Here is a 19,181-nt window from a genome sequence, read left to right on the forward strand (position 1 = left end):
GTAGAATGAAGACTGAATTAGTTGTTTTTTACAAAGATATTTGAGAAAAAGAAAAGCTTAATAATGATAAAACTGAAAATGGAGCATTGAAGAGATAATGAATCTTAAAATTTGGCAAATTTTCTTTTTTACAGTATGTTGAAGATAAAGTAATGCAAAAGCATTCTAAAGACAATGGAATTAACAAAGGTCTAAACACATTTTGTCAGCATAATCAAATTTCAGATTATCCTTAAATATTTTTTGTAATCTGGTATATTACACATGAAGTATCAATGTATCATTGGTCTGGCGTTAGGTCTGCATCCTTGATACACTGAAAATGCATGACACATTTCATTTACTTTTGTCTGGCCTCTTAACTGTGGAATGTTCACCTGGTTCAGTGAGAACAGGAGCATAAACGTCACCCACCTGACTATACAATGAGTTAATGAACATAACAACTAATAAGCTACTTGTGGCAAACTTTGTTTAAAACAATTTTCTGAGAGTTATTTACCTGCTGTGGTTGATAAGGTTTTCTGAGTATTTGTCTTTTTAAATTGACATCTTAAAATGCAGTTTGATCAGTAATGCTTTCTCTTGACAGAAGTGCAACAGGTTAACTAAATGGTTCATTAGGTACATATGTTTAATTGAGTCTCAACACAAGTAGCAACTAATCCAATCAAATGGCAGCAACTTAGTCCATTTAGACATTTGGGCATGGTCAATGCCATTTGCTAAAGTTCAAACAGGAAAGGAAGAGGATTTAAGTTACTTTGAACTTGGGATGATTGCTAGTGTAAGATGGGTTGGTCTGAGTATTTCAGAAACCACCAGTTTGCTGTGATTTACATATGAAAATATGCAGTGAGCTGCAGTTGTGTGGAAGAAAATGTCAGACTGTTGATGTCAGAGGTCACAGGATAAATGGCAGACTGGTTTGCAATGATAGAAATAGTAGCTCAAGGTACTTGTTTCAAAGATATTCTGCAGAATACCATCTCTTAATGCACAACATGTCAAACCTTGAAGCAGATTGGCTACAGCTGCAGAAACCCACAACAGGTGCCACTCCTGTCAGCTAAAAACTGCAAACAGAGGCTGCAGGACATATAAGCTCATCGAAATGGACCATAGCCAATTGAAAAAACGTTGCCAAACATTATGAATGCATGGATCCATCCTGCCATTTAACAATAGTTAAGACTGGTGTGGTAGTGTAACAGTTTAAAGGATATTTTTCTGACACACTCATTGTTTAAACGTCATTGCCTACCTGAGTATTGTTGTTGTGTCCATATCCATCCTTTTATGACCACAGTGTCCCCACCTACTGATGGTTTCTTCCAAATTATACAGCTCAAATCATCTCCAACTGGTTTCATGAACATGACAATGGGTCCACTCCAATGGCCTCCACAAGGCCATTCTTTCCTCAGTTCATTTGAAGGGGTGACTGAGGTGCTTTGCCTCAGGCTTCCCTCTCGTTCAAACTCAGTGTTGTCCCTGAGGTCAAATGATCCGGTTTACTCTTCTTATCACTGCAACTAATATGCATACGGACACTCACTCACGCACGCACGCTCGCACGCACGCGCGCGCGCACACACACACACACACACATCCGTGTTTTACTATCTTTATGAGGACTTTTCGGTTACTTCCATTGACTTCCATTCATTTTCCTTGATTTTTAGTGCCTAACCCTGACCCTAACCAGTTAATACCTAACCCTAACCCTAACAATAACTCAATTCACACCCTAGTCCTAAACCTAACCCCTGTCCCAAGAACGGAATTTGGAAAAGTGAGGACCAGGAAAATGTCCTCACTTTGCGATAAAAATACCAAAAATGGTTCTCACTCAGCAACAGGTACAAGAACACACACACACACACACACACACACACACACACACACACACACACACACACTCATACACCAGGGTCAAACGAATGTATATTTTTGTGATGTAATACAAAAATATTAAAATATTAAACAGGAGTGATGTGAGCTCTTATTTTTCTGCAGAGTAAAAAGTGTGTTACAGTTGTCTAGATGAGAGGGGTAAAAGCATGAATAACCATCTCAAGTTATTGTTTTGACATCAACCTACTTGGTCAAGTGCATTCTAGTTGAAAGTTGGAAAAAAAGTGGGATTTGCTAAATGTTGTGATGCTAACTGCAATTAGCAATACAAGCCAACAACACATTTCTCTTTATTTTACGCAATCATACACTTAAGAAACACGTTTACGCATATAAACAGCTTATTTCTTCAACATGGCTTCTTTAGTGCAGAAGCCATGTTGAAATTTAACTCAAGGTTTCCTGAGATTTTTGACTTCAAGTCCCAACTTTAGGGTGCAAAAATATTTAAAATTATTCTTGAAAGACTTCAAAAATGTTTATAAAATAGGATGTAGCTTCATTAAGCAGGGCCCTGAAAGTTGAAGTCAGGATAAATTCAGGCCCCTGAACTTCAGTGAATCACAGGCCTTGTTGTAGGAAACGCATTATGGGATTTCTGCCCAAGTACGTTTCTGTAAGCCATTCAACTTGAAAACACTTTGACTTATGATCTCCTATGATGCATGACATCGTTCAGAAGAGTCTAGATAAGAGAAATCTGCATTGTTGTATCTAGGCCAAGTAATCTGCACTGCATATTTTGAAGTGTTCAATGTTGCCAAGCTGTAAGCATTTCAGTTGGCACCACTTTACTATACATCTGATTCAGTTTCTGACTCAGCCTCTCTATGAAGCTTTTCAGGGTTCTCCAAAGACATACATCTACACAGGCACTGGAACAGAACATGAATTAATCATAGAATCAACAATACATAGCTTAATCCCGGTGAATGCTGTAGGTGAAACAGGACCATATGTAGAGCGTGATAATGGCAGGGTGAGATGTGCAGCATATGTTTCACTCAGGAGATAAGTGCAGTGAATGTTAACCTTTAACCTAATGTCATGTTGCAGGCTCTGAATCCCAGCTTCTATGGTTTCATGTCTAATTGCTGTTGAATGATCACGTTAAGAACTAAAACAGCAGATATAGACATTTACATAAAGAAGCAGGTGGATACAAAACAAACGGTATGCTCTAGAAAAATCAAAACTAATCATGACAGCTAATTGACCAACCTCTAAGAAATTATGATGTTACTGCAAGTTCTTGGAAATTCTGAGTGATAAGAGTGAAGAATTTAAAACTGGTTTTAAATGTAAAGTTTATAGAGCAGGACTTGGAGGATAACTGTCTGATATTACCAGGTCAATTAGTCACTAATTATCTTAAAAAGAGTGACATTAAGTGTTCCTTTTGTTTCCACACCATGGATGTTCATGTTCTTTGTGAAGGGTAATATTTCCAAACAGTCAAATCTGTCTTGTAAAGAAAGTAGCCTTCTTTAGGCTGGCTAAATTAGTAGTGGGTTCAAAGTGTTACACGGACTGTCTTTATAGACTAACACAATCATAACCAGCTAATATTTGCTGATCAAGTGGGTGGCCATGGGGGAGGAACCATGTTTGGAAACCATAATTTTCTAAATCTTGATTCAGGTAACCAGTCCTTGCCTATTTGACAGTTTTCAGTTTCCTTAATGACGAAATTACTAACACCTTCCTGCTAACGGATGCTTTTAAGATTTATCATTTCAAGTTAATTAATGAGGGTTTATTGCCAGAAGTTCATGCGCACTCATTTATGTCACTAAAATTATTATTCGAGAACTGTATATTTTATATTGTTATACAGTTTACATAGTATTCTTTCAATAGAAGCTAACTGTGGACCTTACTCTTTGCTAAAAACCTGGTGGTCCATTGAGAAAAGGCCTTCCAGTGCTATGCCTCATCCTATCTATGTTTTGTTTGTTGAGTAGTTACTTTTGTCATAATTTGTCAAACTTATGATCCACGCAAGTTGTCTCCAGAACATTAATCAAAAGTAGTATAGTTTTGTGGAGCCAAGGGACAAAAGCCCTTAGCTTTGTAATATTCTGATACCAAGTGATTGTTGTCCATAGTGGTGCTGCAAACAATGAGTCATTCACTATTTTGTGAGCTAACAGAAGCAGGGTGGCTCATTCTGCTCCTAATACTCTGTAAAGCATCTCTAGGTTTTGCCTCTCTGATAGTCATGAAGCATCTTAGCCTCCTTAATCTCACTGCGTTGGTTTTATAACGCCAAGTGCAACTGGTTTGAAACATGCCTTCTGTTACAAGCAAGCAGAAGCACAATAGTTCAACTATCACTAAAACTTCATGGAAATCTTCTCATCCTGATGCCCCAACAGCTCCATCCAGTGCCCAACCAGATGGCAAGAACTAAAGTCATTAAAAAATAACTTTTCCCCACACACTATATAAATTTGGTCATTCAAAACACAGTGGTCCTTTGTTACTTTTTACTTTGATAACCTTTGGGAGATTGCCAAGTGAGTAAAGCTTTTAAAGTACCAAGGTTCACAACTGTGTACATCTGAGGTTATATGAGCTCTAGTTTGTAATGTGACATTTTCTTCACTAACAATTGATTCCACTTGTCTCCTATAGGTAACAAAACTATTTTTCAAGGTTTTAACATAAAAAAAAACATTGTTGTCAAAGTTGAACAATATAGTCAGTCATTTTCAAACCACTTCTTCCATGGTGGGTTAGTGGGAAGCTGATGCCTATCTCCAGCAGTCCACACCCTGGACAGGTTGCCAGTGCATCACAGAGACATAGAAGACAAATAACCATGTACATATGGGTAATTTAGAGAAACTGTGGGCAGAAGCCAGAGTACCCTGAGAAAACCCACACATGCACGGGGAGAACATGCAAACTCCAAGGAGAAAGATCCCCAGACAGGAGTTGAACCCAGGACCTTCTGGTTACAAGGCAACAGCACTACCAGCTGCACCACAACATAGATAGTGAACCATTTCTACCACTTGCAAGAAACAAAGTGAACCAAGGAAGGTCATGAAATCATAGCTTCAATTTCAAGTTGGAATTTTACGGTGGCCGGGGTGTGCAAAACACTTTTACAAGTACCAAAACACTTTTACATTTCAGAAAACACTTTTATATTTCAGAAAATCAACCGGAAAGGGAATGTACCAACGCCGAGGCTGACCCGGAAGTCAGCCTCAGCGGCTGCATCCTTCGAAGGCCGTATTCGTAGGCCGATTATGTTACAGCGCGGCGACGAAGGCTGTCCCAATTCATGAATCATTCCGAGCAAATGCTGCCGACAAATGTGTCCTTATTTTGCCCGATTTGAAGGATGGGTCGTGAGTATCCTTCGCGGCCCATCATTTCCCATCATTCATTGCGGGTCAAAGCGGATTGGTCAAGCAGGGGAAGCCATGGCGGACCATAGCAACAAAAGCTGTGAGTAAATTGTGGAAAATTACACTTTCTGTGACACAAATTAAGTTCTACAATGTTTTTAGTGCGGGAATATAACTATGTAGACGTGAAATATCTGCTTGATTTATCAAGACATCGCTTAATTTCAAACGTGCTCCGACGTGTTCGGAGTTTTCCGTTCCCGGCGTAGTAACCGGCTCGCCTCGCCAGCCCTACCGGCGGTGAGGTGAGCTATCCCGGTAGAGATCTGACCGACTATCGGCACTAAGCTCCCGCTGGCAGTCATCACAGTGAACGTTTAACACAAGTGATTTCTAACAGTTTATGTTATTATTTTAATTGTTACTGAAAATCGATTTAATATTTCAGGTGATATTAAGGTTAACCAGAATAAATGGACAGTTTTATGTAATCCAACTGTATCGCTGGAGAATGTGATTGAGAATAAATAAGCTTTACAATATGAATTTTTAATGAAGAAATGTGCTATATGTTTTAAAAGTTTATTTATAATTAATTTTTCTGAAATGTAAATTTGTTTTCTGAAATGTAAATTTGTTTTCTGAAATGTAAATTTCTTTCGGTACTTGTAAAAGTGTTTTGCACCCCCCGGCCACCGTAGAATTTTGACCTTCAGTCATAATTTTGACTTTTACAGTAATTATTAGGAATGAATTGCAGATTACAATATATGTCAGACTTCGGAGTTTGAAACTCAGAAATATGACATACTATGCATAATTGTATTCCTTCAAAGGGGCAAAAATATGCTTCCATATTAACCCGCTCACACAAAGCCAAAAAGGATTTGGTTAGGGTAAGCCTTTTTTATCGATAAATTTGCATTTACATCATCCACGCCCCAGTCTTACTCTAAGCTCCAATCCTTGTCTTCATGCATGAATCACATCAGCCTGCTCATAGTCCAGGTGTTGCATTTGCTGCTTCTGGACATCAGAGCACCACTACAGCACAGCTTAACGGAGCATTGTTTCTCAACAAAATCATTCCAAAGGTGGTGGGCAATTATACCATAACTGCTAACAGTCAGGTCCAGTAAATTACCTCCATGATATTTGACTAGTAGATTTAGTTTTGACAGAAGTCAAGAAATAAGTATTTTCATCAGATTAATTGACTTATGTTTAACTTTTGTGTGATTTTCAAACAGTCTCCTTTAACACTCCTTTTACAATCTTCGAGGTATAAATAGATGCAGACAAACATATCTAAGAGGCATCCATTTTTCATTTTCTTGTTGAATGGAAGTTATTAATTATGTTCAACACATTAGTATATTTTCTTTCATGAAAACAGGGATGCTTGTTTTAACTTGCATAAAATATTGCGGAAAATTAACAGACGTAGCATAAACCTCTCTGACCCTGCAAGTGTTTTTTTGACCATGATGTCTGTAAATGCTGAGGCACTTCAACAGTGTCAGCTTCTTTTTCCCTCTAAGGATTGGTCAAACCTTACTGAAGCTGATGGGCCATGAGGGTTCATTAACTCAGCAGAAGGTCGATGAGCTGAAAAATGCCCAAACCTTTAGCATTTTAGTCCAGTAAAAGCTCAACAGAAAACTACTATTTTACACGGCCATTTGTGTATCATTTTAATAAGTCATAAGTAATCCTGTGAGTCTACAGCAGAGATAATTTATTTGAACTCCAACTCTGACTTGTCAGAGCATGTCAGGACTACCGTATGCCGACCTGTGCCTATAGCCATGTGGCATGGGAGAGCTGCACACACTGACCTTGAGATGACCACTCCGTAATACGCCATGGCAATCCACTTCCAACTGACTGTGGAGAACTGTTTCATTTGACCTTGTATGGTGAGACTGAGAGCTGACCTGTTAGATACGGTTCATTTAGGACATCTCAGGTCAATGACTGTGAGATTCAGAAGATTCTCTTCAGCTTGGTGCCTGGGAAGCCAGAAGGTGATTTACAAACAGAAATCAGAGTGATAGCTGGTTGTAACTTTTTCCAGAGATGAAAAGTCTCTCACCTCCTCTGTCAAGATCAAAGACAAAGCAGCTCTTATCTGTAGTTATAAGGCAGCCTGTAAAACTAAAGCGCTGTGCAATTTGAAATGCAGTAAGTAAGACATGTTCCTGAAATAGAATGTTTTGTGAAAATGTAACGGATTATGATTATTGATTATAAATAATTATCAAAAATTATAATTAAAAATCGGAATTTAGAAGAAATATATTCCAACCAAAAATCATTTCTTTTGAATAAAGATCAGATACATACTCTGGTGGTGTGATTATTGGGCTCACAGTAGTTAGCAATTACATTTAGTTAATTCTCATTAATAATTGATAATCATTAACCAAAACCATGCCAAATGTCACTGTATTATCATTCGTTTTACCGAAAGGTGTGGGGCACCAACCTTATTTTGACAGATAATCACTTTTACACAAAATAAACACAAACTCTGTCTCTATTAATGTGAAATTTATTAAACCAATTGTCCCTCTTAAAACCAACTATTCTGGTCAACAACTTCCAGCTTATTGAGCATGCACTATTTTATAAAACGGGTACATCAATAATTAAAAATAAGGATGTGTGCTGAGGGTAGATGGAGATCAAACCAGCAGTTTATGGACAAATGAGAATAACACAACAATTTGGATTAACTTGGAAAGTGGAATAGATCCACTACACGGTGAAGCCTTCCTTCATGGGTTTGTTTCAACAGCTGCTATCAGCTGGAAGAATAGTAGGGCTGCAGAGTATCTAGCAGCCGGCCCTGTAGCCACTAACAGCTGATAGGCCCAAATCTTGAACAAAGGGTCGTAAAACTCTGAGACGGGTGGAAAAACCCCGAAGGGTATTAAAATTATAGAACAATGAGATGGCCCGGCCATTAGACCCAGACCGCATACAGCAGTGTGCTTTGAATAAAAAAACTTCTAAAAGTTCATCGTTAACTCCTGGCTGATTGGCAATCAGCAGGACGAATGCACCCAAACTTGAGCGCAACCGCGCTTTGCAGTTCAACAGTATTCAGACAGCAAATCAAAACAGTGCAGCATAAATACTTCAATCAATATTTCATGCAACAAGTTAAAATCTTGGATTAACTAGTGGTGATCCTAAGTCACCTTAACTATGCCTCACCCTGTCCGGCCCTCTAAATACACCAATCCGATTTAATATAAAAAGAACGAAATGACCTTGACGTCGATTTCTTCTCTTCACTGGCTTGAGGATGAGTCGCTGGTCTACAGAAAACAGGGGGGAAACCTGTAGTTGTCGCGCGTCCATGATCAACTCAAAACATTTAACTTCTCCTTGTCCAAAACGGGGAAGAAAAATGAGGAACTGTTGGAGTTGACTGGAAAAACAAGGAGGAAACTTGTTTCCTTGGAAACAAAACCTCTGTGTGTTTTCACCTGCGCCTGGGTTGAGTCTGATGGTCTTCGATCAGGATATGGATCTTCTGATCTTCTTGTATCAGACAGATTTCCGACTTTCAAGCTCTTCCCAGAATGGCCGTGTGGAGGAAAGGTAAACCTTCTATTTCTCCAGAGATGTGCCTCCGAACAGTTTCATGACACTACAGCTGAATGGTGGTTAAACGTTTGTTTCCTCTGGTTTTTATAAACTTTGGTGACGTCAGAGCCGTGAAGCCTGTTGAGCTGTGATGTCCGTTGCTGCAACGCATGCTGAGCTGGGTAGTAACAGTCATTACTGACCAAAATGGCAGGTGGCCCAACAAAAAGTTGGTGGAGGAACAACATGCCTTTTGTCTGTTCTGGTTTAAAACTAGGCCTATAGTTGGTCTTTGCTGATCCACGACAACACTGTCAGAGCTGAAACTAATCTAGATGCTTAAAATACAATAATATAATCAGACACTTCCAGCTCCAGCAGACTCCCAATCACAAATACTGAATTAGGTCACTAGATGCAAAGACTACAAGTCACTATGATTTACTAACTCTAGTAATGAAAATGATTCCTAATTCAATAGAGACGACTCATATTAAGCATACGTTGAGTTAAAATGCCACACCATCACTGTCTTTACACAAATATTATTGCTAATTTGAACTGGTTTTATTTAAAACAGAAAAATAAAAGTTATTCCTACTGCTGCTGAACACATATACGAAAATTAGACTGACTTGAACAAAAATATAGAATACACATTAGCTAAATTTAGTAGTAGTTTTCAGGTGCTTATTGTTTAAAACATTATACCTTTTGACCATTGAACTTTAATAAGCTGAAGAAAGAGATTAATTATTTAGGATAAATAACAATGAAAGGGGCAACTCTTTTAGTTATGCCACCATGACTGTCTTTCTTTTCACAAGCGAAAATATTTCCACTGAAATAATTTTTCTTCCGTCCAATTAAAGGGAAAAATGGAGTTGCCTTCTTTCGGCCAGCTGACCAGCAGTGTGCAGCAAAAAGTGGGGGAGGGCCAGAGCTGCATTACTTTATGCATCACACAGCCAGAGGAAACCCTGGACACTTAATCACTTTCTCTGGTATCTCTTTCGTTGTCTTCAAACAGGCAAAAATTGTATGATGGAAAATTTTAGCAGTTTTAAAACCTTTGTAGGTTTTCCCTTATTACCGGTAACTGATTCATGTCTTGCTGATTGTATACTGTATTTCCAGATTTACCCTTTAATTTTTAAAAATTGCAGTATAGGAAGACAAAAGCAGAAAGGTCAAGTTTTCAAGTTAGTTAACTGGATCAAGTTGCTGGTGGTAGCATGTCATAAATGCTCACAATCACTTCATATTTCAAATGTTTTTAAAGGTTCTCCAACAGCTCCTGTTAGTGAGAATGATTACATGAAATAACATAAAGTGGATTTACTTTATTAGCTTCATAATGACTGGATATGCAGTAAAACACAGCAACACTCACTGCTAAAACTGCTTTAAATCAACAGAACAGAGGACCTCAGAGGGAAAACGAAATGTCAGAGTTAATTTCTTTAGACAATCAAATGCAGAGAAATATGTATGTTTTATCAAGAATGTGTGAATAGTTTCTAATGTTGATGTCCAGCGACACTGGGAAGTAAACTGTAGACATGGTAGAGAAGATAGACGGAGCAGCGTGAATTCTCTATCCTGTCTACCAGAGGGTTGAGATTTCTGGCCACCAAGTGGCAGTGTTGATCCAGTGATGATCAGGCAGCAGCAGAACAAGCAGAGCAACACCACAGGGAGCAGATTCATGTCCTAGATGGGTGATTACAACATGTTTAACATGCATTAAAACAGTCTGGAAGTTTATGCATTACACCTGATAAAAAAATGCGTTATAATTCTATTCTACTTCTGTTTATTTGTATTTTGTTTGCTCTGCTTTCTTTTGCCAGCCTGATTCTGTCTCATCTTCCTCACGTCACCTCTGGCTGTAAAGCAGACAAGGCCTTCTGGCATGTGTCATTACCAATGCACACGGCTCCTCTGGATGACACGCAGTGTCACCCTGGACTGCTCCCACAAGGCCTCAGAAACTCTGCAGGAAGTAACGACCTGATGTCGTATAATTCCTCTGAAATTTTGATGTTTCTGACCCATCTGAGGAGGACTTTCGCCTCGAGCCCCAAGTGTGACTTGTGTTGAATAGCAGCCAGAAAAAGGATCGCCTTGATATGTGGGACCAATGTCAAGAGCATGAAAGCTAGACATAAGTTGATGAATCAACAGTGGCAAGTAACACATTTACTCTTAACAGCTGCCTTTGAGCAAGGTAGGATATTTTCAGCTTTCTTTTACATAACCCTATCAGACGTTTTGAGAAACTTCCTTCTTACTTTCATTTTTCTAGCTAGAAAAAAAAAAAAAACATGAGTACAACAGGAATGAGAAACTCATACTTTACCAGATATTGCATCACAGAAGTTTCATTTTTGCGTGTGAAAGTACAAATGGGGTTTCCTGGAAACATGACCTCTGTCACGGTATCTGGAAGGATGAAAGTTTTGGCCCAGGGCTGTGCAGCTGCAGTAGAGATTTTCCATATGGTGACGAAAAGCTTTGCATGGCTCACCCGGTGCTTCAGGTGTCACCGGCATGAATCCCTGCAGAGAGAAGCATACCTGGAGAAACCTGCACAGAGCCGTCATTCTCTATCACCATCAGCATCATTTTGTATTTTTGTGCGAAACCGTAATTAACAAAGCTTACGCTTCATTTGTCCAAGGTTAGATTGGGGTGATAACAGTCATTTCTGAATTCTTGCAAACAATGCTCTACCTCTCTTTAATAAGAGTTCACAGATTTGTCATGCAATGCCTGCAGGAATACAGTGCATTTTCTGCTCAGTTGCAAAATCCCTTTCTGCTCCACTGCCATCCTCTTGCCCATTTGTTGGGGCAATTCCCACTCTCATGTGATACATTGAGTCTGATTTCAAGGCACGCAGTGATTCACTGTTTCCCTGCCTTCATTAACAGCATATGATCTTGGCAGAGGTCTGTCTAATACTTGTTCACTTTCTTGGTTTCATATTTCAAACTAAATTGGGCTTGCTAGCATTATCCCAACTCCTGTTCCTGTATACGCCACTTGCTCCATTAGTTGACAAACTTTAGTGCGCAATTGCAGAACATTAAACCAGGCTGGCACATGTGAAGATGCCGTCTCCGGTACGCTTCCATCACATCATCGCCCACTGTGTCACTTCTAACGGAGGGGAAGGCAGAAAACACTTCCATTTCAAATGATGTGTTTGGGAATAAAAAGGCGATATGAGAGAGAAACCGAGAAAACGAGGTGGAATTACAACAAGGTAGCCACGCAAGGCTCCGGGACCGGGAGATGATGAAACAGAAGCCCACTTTAGAACAGAGAGACCCAAAAGTCTTACATGTCCCCCCCCAGTTTATCAAAGGCAATTCGGGAGGCAAAGCCGCACCTTCTCAGTCATTTCATACCCTCACGTATCTTCTCATCTCAGCAGGGAGGTGAAGTTTGAAACCAGATAAATAGCTTACCCCATTTACCAGCAAGCTGAACACCTTGATTTCACTCTGAATATTTGTTCAATGTGGCTGGGTATTGTTTCATCTGGAATTTTTGCATTTGCTTGTTTGCAAAAAGGGTTGTGCAATGGCTACTAAAAATAGCTCCACTGACCCACTTTTTCAACAAGGACTCACTGGCATTGTTGAAAAGGATATATCACATCACAGAAACAACATGACAAACTTAAAAGACGTCACCTTTTCTTATATCTTTAAGTGATGAAGACATCATCTGCAACATGCTCTTCTTTCATATTACTGGTGTCAGTCTCTGGTTTCTCTGTGGTTGCATTAAGGACTGTGAATCACTGGGATTTCTGTGGTGTCAACAATCTTTTTAAACTGCTGTGGAAAGTCCTAAGAGCAGGCTATAACTGGGACCTAATGTAATAAGAAACATCAAATCTAATTGCAACACCTTTAAGATTTTACCTCTGGACAGTAGCGGTTCTTAGCGGTTCAGTAGGGCCCCAGGCAAGTCCATCAAAGTGCATGAAATTTTCTAACATTCTGGGTGGGATGACTAGCACATAAACTAGTTTCCCTATATGCAGCAGTAAACAGGGGCACCTACTCTACATATGAGGGCTGCAACTTCCTATTGACTGCACAAACATAAAAGCAATGGAAAATATTTTTAGGGTGCATCTGACAGATATGTTTTTTTTTATGTGGCTCTTGTGTGTCCCCTTTCTAATGGCGTCCTGCCTATATGGCCAATATCAACAAGTGGCACTGCCGTAGGATAAATTATGTAGCCAAAATTGTTGAAAAAATATGTCTTTATGTCTGTCCATTAACTGAATTTCCAACCTTATTCATGTTGTGTCACACATGTATTTCCTTTACTGTCAACAACAACATACAGCATCTTGCCAAAAGATATGTAGCTCTTATACGTTTTCACATATTGTCTTGTTAAAAACACAAAGTTCAATTTGTTTAGTCTAGTTAATATTTTTGTGATAGCTCAACACAAAGCAGTGCGAAATTGTGAAGTGGAAGAAAATTGATGCCTTTTTTTAAAGTCCCAGAATGTGCTCCATTGGACTGAGACGGTGGAGGCCTTTGCAGTACAGTGATTCCAATGTCATGATAAAGAAACCAGTTTGAGATATTTTGAATCGGGCCAGTGTCAAAGCTGTAATTTGTGGAGGGTAGGGAGGTTATGAGCCCACAAAAATTCTGATCCAGTCAATATAACCCATCAAAAAAAATCACATCATTTCGATTTACAAAAATATCTTGCATGAATAACTTGTTGATTTTATTTATTTATTTTCATTTGCCTCGGACTTCGCAAGTCTGAGGCCATGGTTCTCGGCCAGAAAAGGGTGGCTTGTCCTCTTCAGGTTGGAGGGGAGTTCCTGCCTCAAGTGGAGGAGTTTAAGTATCTCGGGGTCTTGTTCACGAGGGGGGGGAGAATGGAGCGGGAGATTGACAGATGGATCGGTGCGGCTGCCACAGTAATGGGGGCACTGTGCCGGTCCGTTGTGGTGAAGAGAGAGCTGAGCCGAAAAGCAAAGCTCTCGATTTACCAGTCGGTCTACGTTCCTACCCTCACCTATGGCCATGAACTTTGGGTCATGACCAAAAGAACGAGATCCCGGATACAAGCGGCTGAAATGAGCTTCCTTCGTAGGGTGGCCGGGCACTCCCTTAGAGATAGGGTGAGGAGCTCGGCCATCCGGGAGGAGCTCGGAGTAGAGCCGCTGCTCCTCCACATCGAGAGGAGCCAGTTGAGGTGGCTCGGGCATCTATACCGGATGCCTCCTGGATGCCTTCCTCGGGAGGAGGCCCAGGGGACGGCCCAGGACATTGCTGGAGGGACTATGTCTCTTGGCTGGCCTGGAAACGCCTTGGACTCCCCCCGGAGGAGCTGGAGGAGGTGTCTGGGGAGAGGGATGTCTGGGCGTCTCTACTGAGTCTGGTCCCGGATAAAGCGGAATATGACGAGTACGAGTATTTTCATTTGCCAGCAAAATAGTGACATGTTTAATCATGTGGACAAAAACTTAGTATCACCCAACCTGCTTTGTCTACCGAACGTTAACCATTTGACCATTTGCAGTACTTTTGACGCAGTTGCTGGTGAGAGTGGTTGCACTTTGAAAACATAAAAAGAGCGCCAAAATGCAGACAGATAATGATTTTTCACTGCTGTTCACTGCTGGTCGACAACAACCCCTTGTAAAACGAGCAAGAATCAAAACAAGGTAAATATATATTTATTGTTAAGTTAGCTGATGATTTGTTTACTCTATGCCCCTTGCACATGCCTGTACAAGTGGTATGTTTAGGCTAGCTCCGAGGTACAGCAGTACACAGGTGTGTCATTAGACCTGTCAGCTGGGCCTCTGGGGCTGAAGCCCAGATGTTTTCTGAATAGCTCAATGAGTCAGGTCAGTAGGCCAGCAGTAGGAAACCCTCTCTGTAAGCTTCTAGCTGGATTTGCATCATGATGTAAAAAATATCTGGTCTTTTACTTCAGTCAAAATCAAAGTATTTAATTCTAAAGTTACTGAAAACACTAAAAAGCCCTTCAGATCATCACATTGCATCTCATTGCTGCAAACAGTCCAGTTCTACAAATAGACAGAAACAAGTGATGCTCAATAAACTGGAAAAAACATCTCCAGGTGCCAGTAAAACATAGTAGAAAGTGCAAAAGTAAGCCTCCCTCTTGTCTTTCATATCAATGGCTGATCCTAAACATACAGCTGTGGTTAGATAAAAGGTTCGGTATTAATAAGAAATAAATCATAGCAGTTAATCACAGGTGGACCATTAATTAGTTAACTGTTTTATTTTTCTGAATAATACATGTAATATGTAATGTCATATAAAATAAACTCATTAAACAAGGATACAGTTTTCCTCAAGTTAAAACATACATACCACCCTATGTATGCATCCATGTTCTATTTTAAACACCCTTTTCTCTACAGAAAGTGTTTACTAGTAAGAACTGCACTAATGACTCACATGCTCAGTGGAGAAATACAGACTGCGTTGTAAAATGTTTTATTTATTATTTCTGGCAGGCCAAATTTTTTCATAAGTGAAATGAATGGCTGTAAAGATGACAGTAAAACAGAACAGGTCCATGAAAGAAGGAACATATTTTAATGAAATGTTTGGAAAGCTCACAGCATAATTAAAATAAATAAATAAATAAATGTGTTCTGACTAAGAAAATCAACTGTAGACCAGTCTCCTTTTTTGAAATGTAAGACGTTAAGACCATGGAGCCTCAGGAGTGGAACACATTGATAAGAGGAACGTTTAAAAAGCTTATTTATGTAGATGAGAAACATTTATTTGACCCACGGTAAACATAGTTTCTCTGAGTTTAGGAACAACTTATCCAGAAATTCAGATAAAGTCTTTTTCTAGATTTCACAAAATCTTTGATCAGCTTCAGTAAAATGTTTTTTCATCAATCCTGAACTCGGTTTCCCTTCATCCTTCACTTCAACTACTAACAAAAAAAAATCTAAACCACGTAAAAGTATTGTAAACTTATTTGTTTGAGTTATAATATTTGCATTCAGAGGAACCTCAGGCAAGGCAGATAACTTTTACATTCCCTATATTAGTTTAACTTTAAATTACTTAGAAACTGGGCTGCTGTCTTATGAAAATTAAACTATTTAGGGCCTGGCAAAGGTCCCCAATGTTTCAAGACCCTAAAAATGCCCCTGGTGGTACATCTACTTTATAATTTAGTCTGTTCCATGATGGAGCTCTTAACTAGAATTATTCACATCTGCAATCCATTTTCCTCATTGAAATGAATTGAAATACAATGAATCTGCACTCATGAATATGAAGGTGCTCTAAAAGTGCAAAATATTTGATTTGGTACTGTTAGAAAAAATATGAAAAAGTAATCCTTTTATTAATTGTTGAACTGACATGGAACAGAGTAAATACAAAGAAAACAGGAAACAGTAAAAGCATTACAATGTATTTTTAACACAGGAATGCTAAATGAATCTGACTCCTTTTACAAAATGATTCAATACATGAATAAAAAGGCACAGAGCTTAAGCCCCCCAGTGGTAGACCCAAAGTTACGCCCTTGTACAATGTGTTCATAAAAGTGTTGATATGGTCAGTAACAATAACTAGGTAAGCTGTGGTGTTTAAATGATGCTATCTTATGAAGGAACCTGAAGTGTGGCAAGAAATTATCCCCAACATCACCACCACCAGTCTGAACTATTGATACAAGGCAGGATGTATCTATGTTTGCATGTTGGCCATTCCAGTTCTGATCACATATGAATGATCCACATGAAATGCAGGCTCATGAAACCTGTTCTTAGCTGTCAGGAGTGGCACCTGGTGTGGTATTCTGCTGCTGTAGCCCTTCTGCTTCAAGGTTTCATATGTTCATATATATTCTGCATATCATCTCAGACCAGTCTGCCAGTTCTGTTCTGACACCAACAACAGTACTGCAGCTCAATCTCTGTTAACCTGACAGATGGTTGTGCATGAAAATTCCAGCAGATCAGTAGTTTCTGAAATACTCAGACTAGCCCGTCTGACACCAGCGATCATGCCATGTTTAAAGTTACTGAAACCATCTTTCCTCTCCATTCTGAAGTTCAGTTTGTGATTAAATGAGTCATCATCATTATGTCTAAATCTCTAAATGTATGAAGCTGCTGGCATTTGTTTGGCTGGTGTTAATAGGCCATTCAACAGGTGCACAATTAACAAAGTGGCCAATGAGTGAATGTTTACTTATGAATTAAAGATGCATGTTGTTTCTTGTACTTCACAAAGCCAATGTTTTCATTACAATTCAATACATTGGGAGAGTTATTTAATACAGTTTGTAAATTGTATGACATATTGCAACTAAATAAACAAATTACAAACTATGTTCTAATAAAGACATTGTTATGAATATTTTCCATTTGTGTTGAGAGTTCACTCTTATTGTTGCTATATTGCTTTCCTTCTTTTTTATATAGTATAAATAAACAACCAACACCATCATTATATACAATCTAATTTAGTCCACATTAATTTGAACCTGGTTCAGTCTGGTTCAATCTAGTCAGATTCAGTTGATCATGCAATGCAGGTAAGGAAGAGATTTCTCTCAAGGAAAACCAGCAGACTCCATCGAGGAACGGCCAAATCAGCTAAATTATCTAATCAAAAGAAAACAAAGCTGCTTGGATGTACCAGAAATGTAGAATATTTCAGACAGAAAAGGTTAGGGGCCACTGATCTACAGAGGAAAATAGGCTCTGGATTTTTGACTGAACAAAAAATGGTGTTAAATGGTCTGTACAGTAGTCTGCTGTTTCTTTTTCCACTTGATTTACAGAGAAGTCTCTTAAATCTTTTATGAAGGAGTCATAAATCAAATGCTACATTATAGAGATTTGAAAACCTTCCAGAAGAAATCAAGGAAGAAGGATGACAAAGACACTTCAAACATATTCATTTTTACAATAGTTCTGTGCAAACAAGCAGCACATACATGCTGGTTTCAAAGATCTGCCAGAAACCACATTACAACATCACCATGAACGGCTCTGGAAAAAAACACGATGTTTTATACCAAACATTCTCTCCACAGTGAGCTGGGAGTCATGTAATGGGAGCGTTGATGAGTGTAAAATCCTGGACTACTCCCCTGACACCTTCTTGTTGATCTGAATCCAGACAGTGCGCTCTGAAGTGCTGCACTTTCAAGGGAGGAAAAAAAAGATGCCTGCTCCTATGGCAACAGAAAATCAGTTAAATGAAGATAAACAGAAGGCCTCTGAACCTCTACCTACGCATGCAGTAAAAACACAATCTTCTTGTACAAATCCATCAACGTGGTAACTTTGTAGTCTCTCTGAATGCTAATGGCTCGTAGCATGCTCTGCTTAAATAGGTCACGACTGGGAATAATTGTATTAACTGCTGTAAATAGAAATAAACAGGAGAAAGTGGAGAACAGTAATGGCTTGTCGGGATCTATTCAGAGGCTTTCTCAGAAATTCGGGGAGAAGTCTTAAGGGAGGCATTCTGTAGCAGAACTTGGCTTTTTTCTAAAAACTGCCATCTGCCTAAGAACGGCAATTATCAACAAGGAGATGGGAGAGCAGGAAGACTTTAAGACCCAAGCATGAAACCTTAAAATATTCTTTGGAACAACACATTTCATGGAGGTTGTTGTACACCGATTTTCCTACTTTAGAGCTCTTATTAAACTATTTTTGTAGGAAATGCATTTAATTGTAAATAAAAGTCATTTAAGTTAAGCCGATTCTTTTGAATGAGCAGTCAGATCTACTCACCCTTTTCTTCCAATCCTCTGTTCACTTTATGACTGTCAGAACTGAGACATGATGCCAAGAACAGACTGTTCTCTAAACAGCCCACAAGTATGTGCAGCAGAGGCTGTTTGCAGGCAAAACATCAGGAAATTGCTAAATTCTTCAATCAGCCGAATGGGAACACAGCGGGTCAGATGTGCATGCACAAACTCTGCACATATCATCACGCCCATGAACATTATCTGGTCTTTAAACTAATTTCTTTTGCCAGTTGTGTCTTGGTTTCTGACTCCCTCCCCCCACCCCCCCACCCCCACCATCCACCCCAGATTAAGATATACAATTACTCAGTGCTTTTGTTATAGCTGTTGGTCAAGTTACTTGACTCTCTCAGCCTGACAAGAGCAAGATATTCTTTAAATCTTTAAACAGATGGCTCCCAAGAAGTCTGAGGGTAAAAATAAAAACATGTGCATGAGACCTGAGAGCTCAAAATGTCATCTATT

At 39.2% G+C, this 19,181-nt stretch overlaps 1 long non-coding RNA gene across 1 annotated transcript; it reads right to left on the minus strand.

The window, feature by feature from the left end:
* Positions 1–9,760: 9,760 nt before the first annotated feature.
* LOC124873545 lies at positions 9,761–18,768 on the minus strand. The gene is made up of 3 exons (XR_007039567.1): positions 18,697–18,768; positions 11,239–11,437; positions 9,761–10,589 (listed from the first exon to the last, which is right to left on the minus strand). It is a non-coding gene; the product is annotated as an uncharacterized LOC124873545 (long non-coding RNA).
* Between the last annotated feature and the right edge of the window lie 413 nt (positions 18,769–19,181).

This window comes from Girardinichthys multiradiatus, chromosome 9 (genome assembly GCF_021462225.1).
Source record: "Girardinichthys multiradiatus isolate DD_20200921_A chromosome 9, DD_fGirMul_XY1, whole genome shotgun sequence".
In the NCBI taxonomy this organism is placed as follows: domain Eukaryota; kingdom Metazoa; phylum Chordata; class Actinopteri; order Cyprinodontiformes; family Goodeidae; genus Girardinichthys; species Girardinichthys multiradiatus.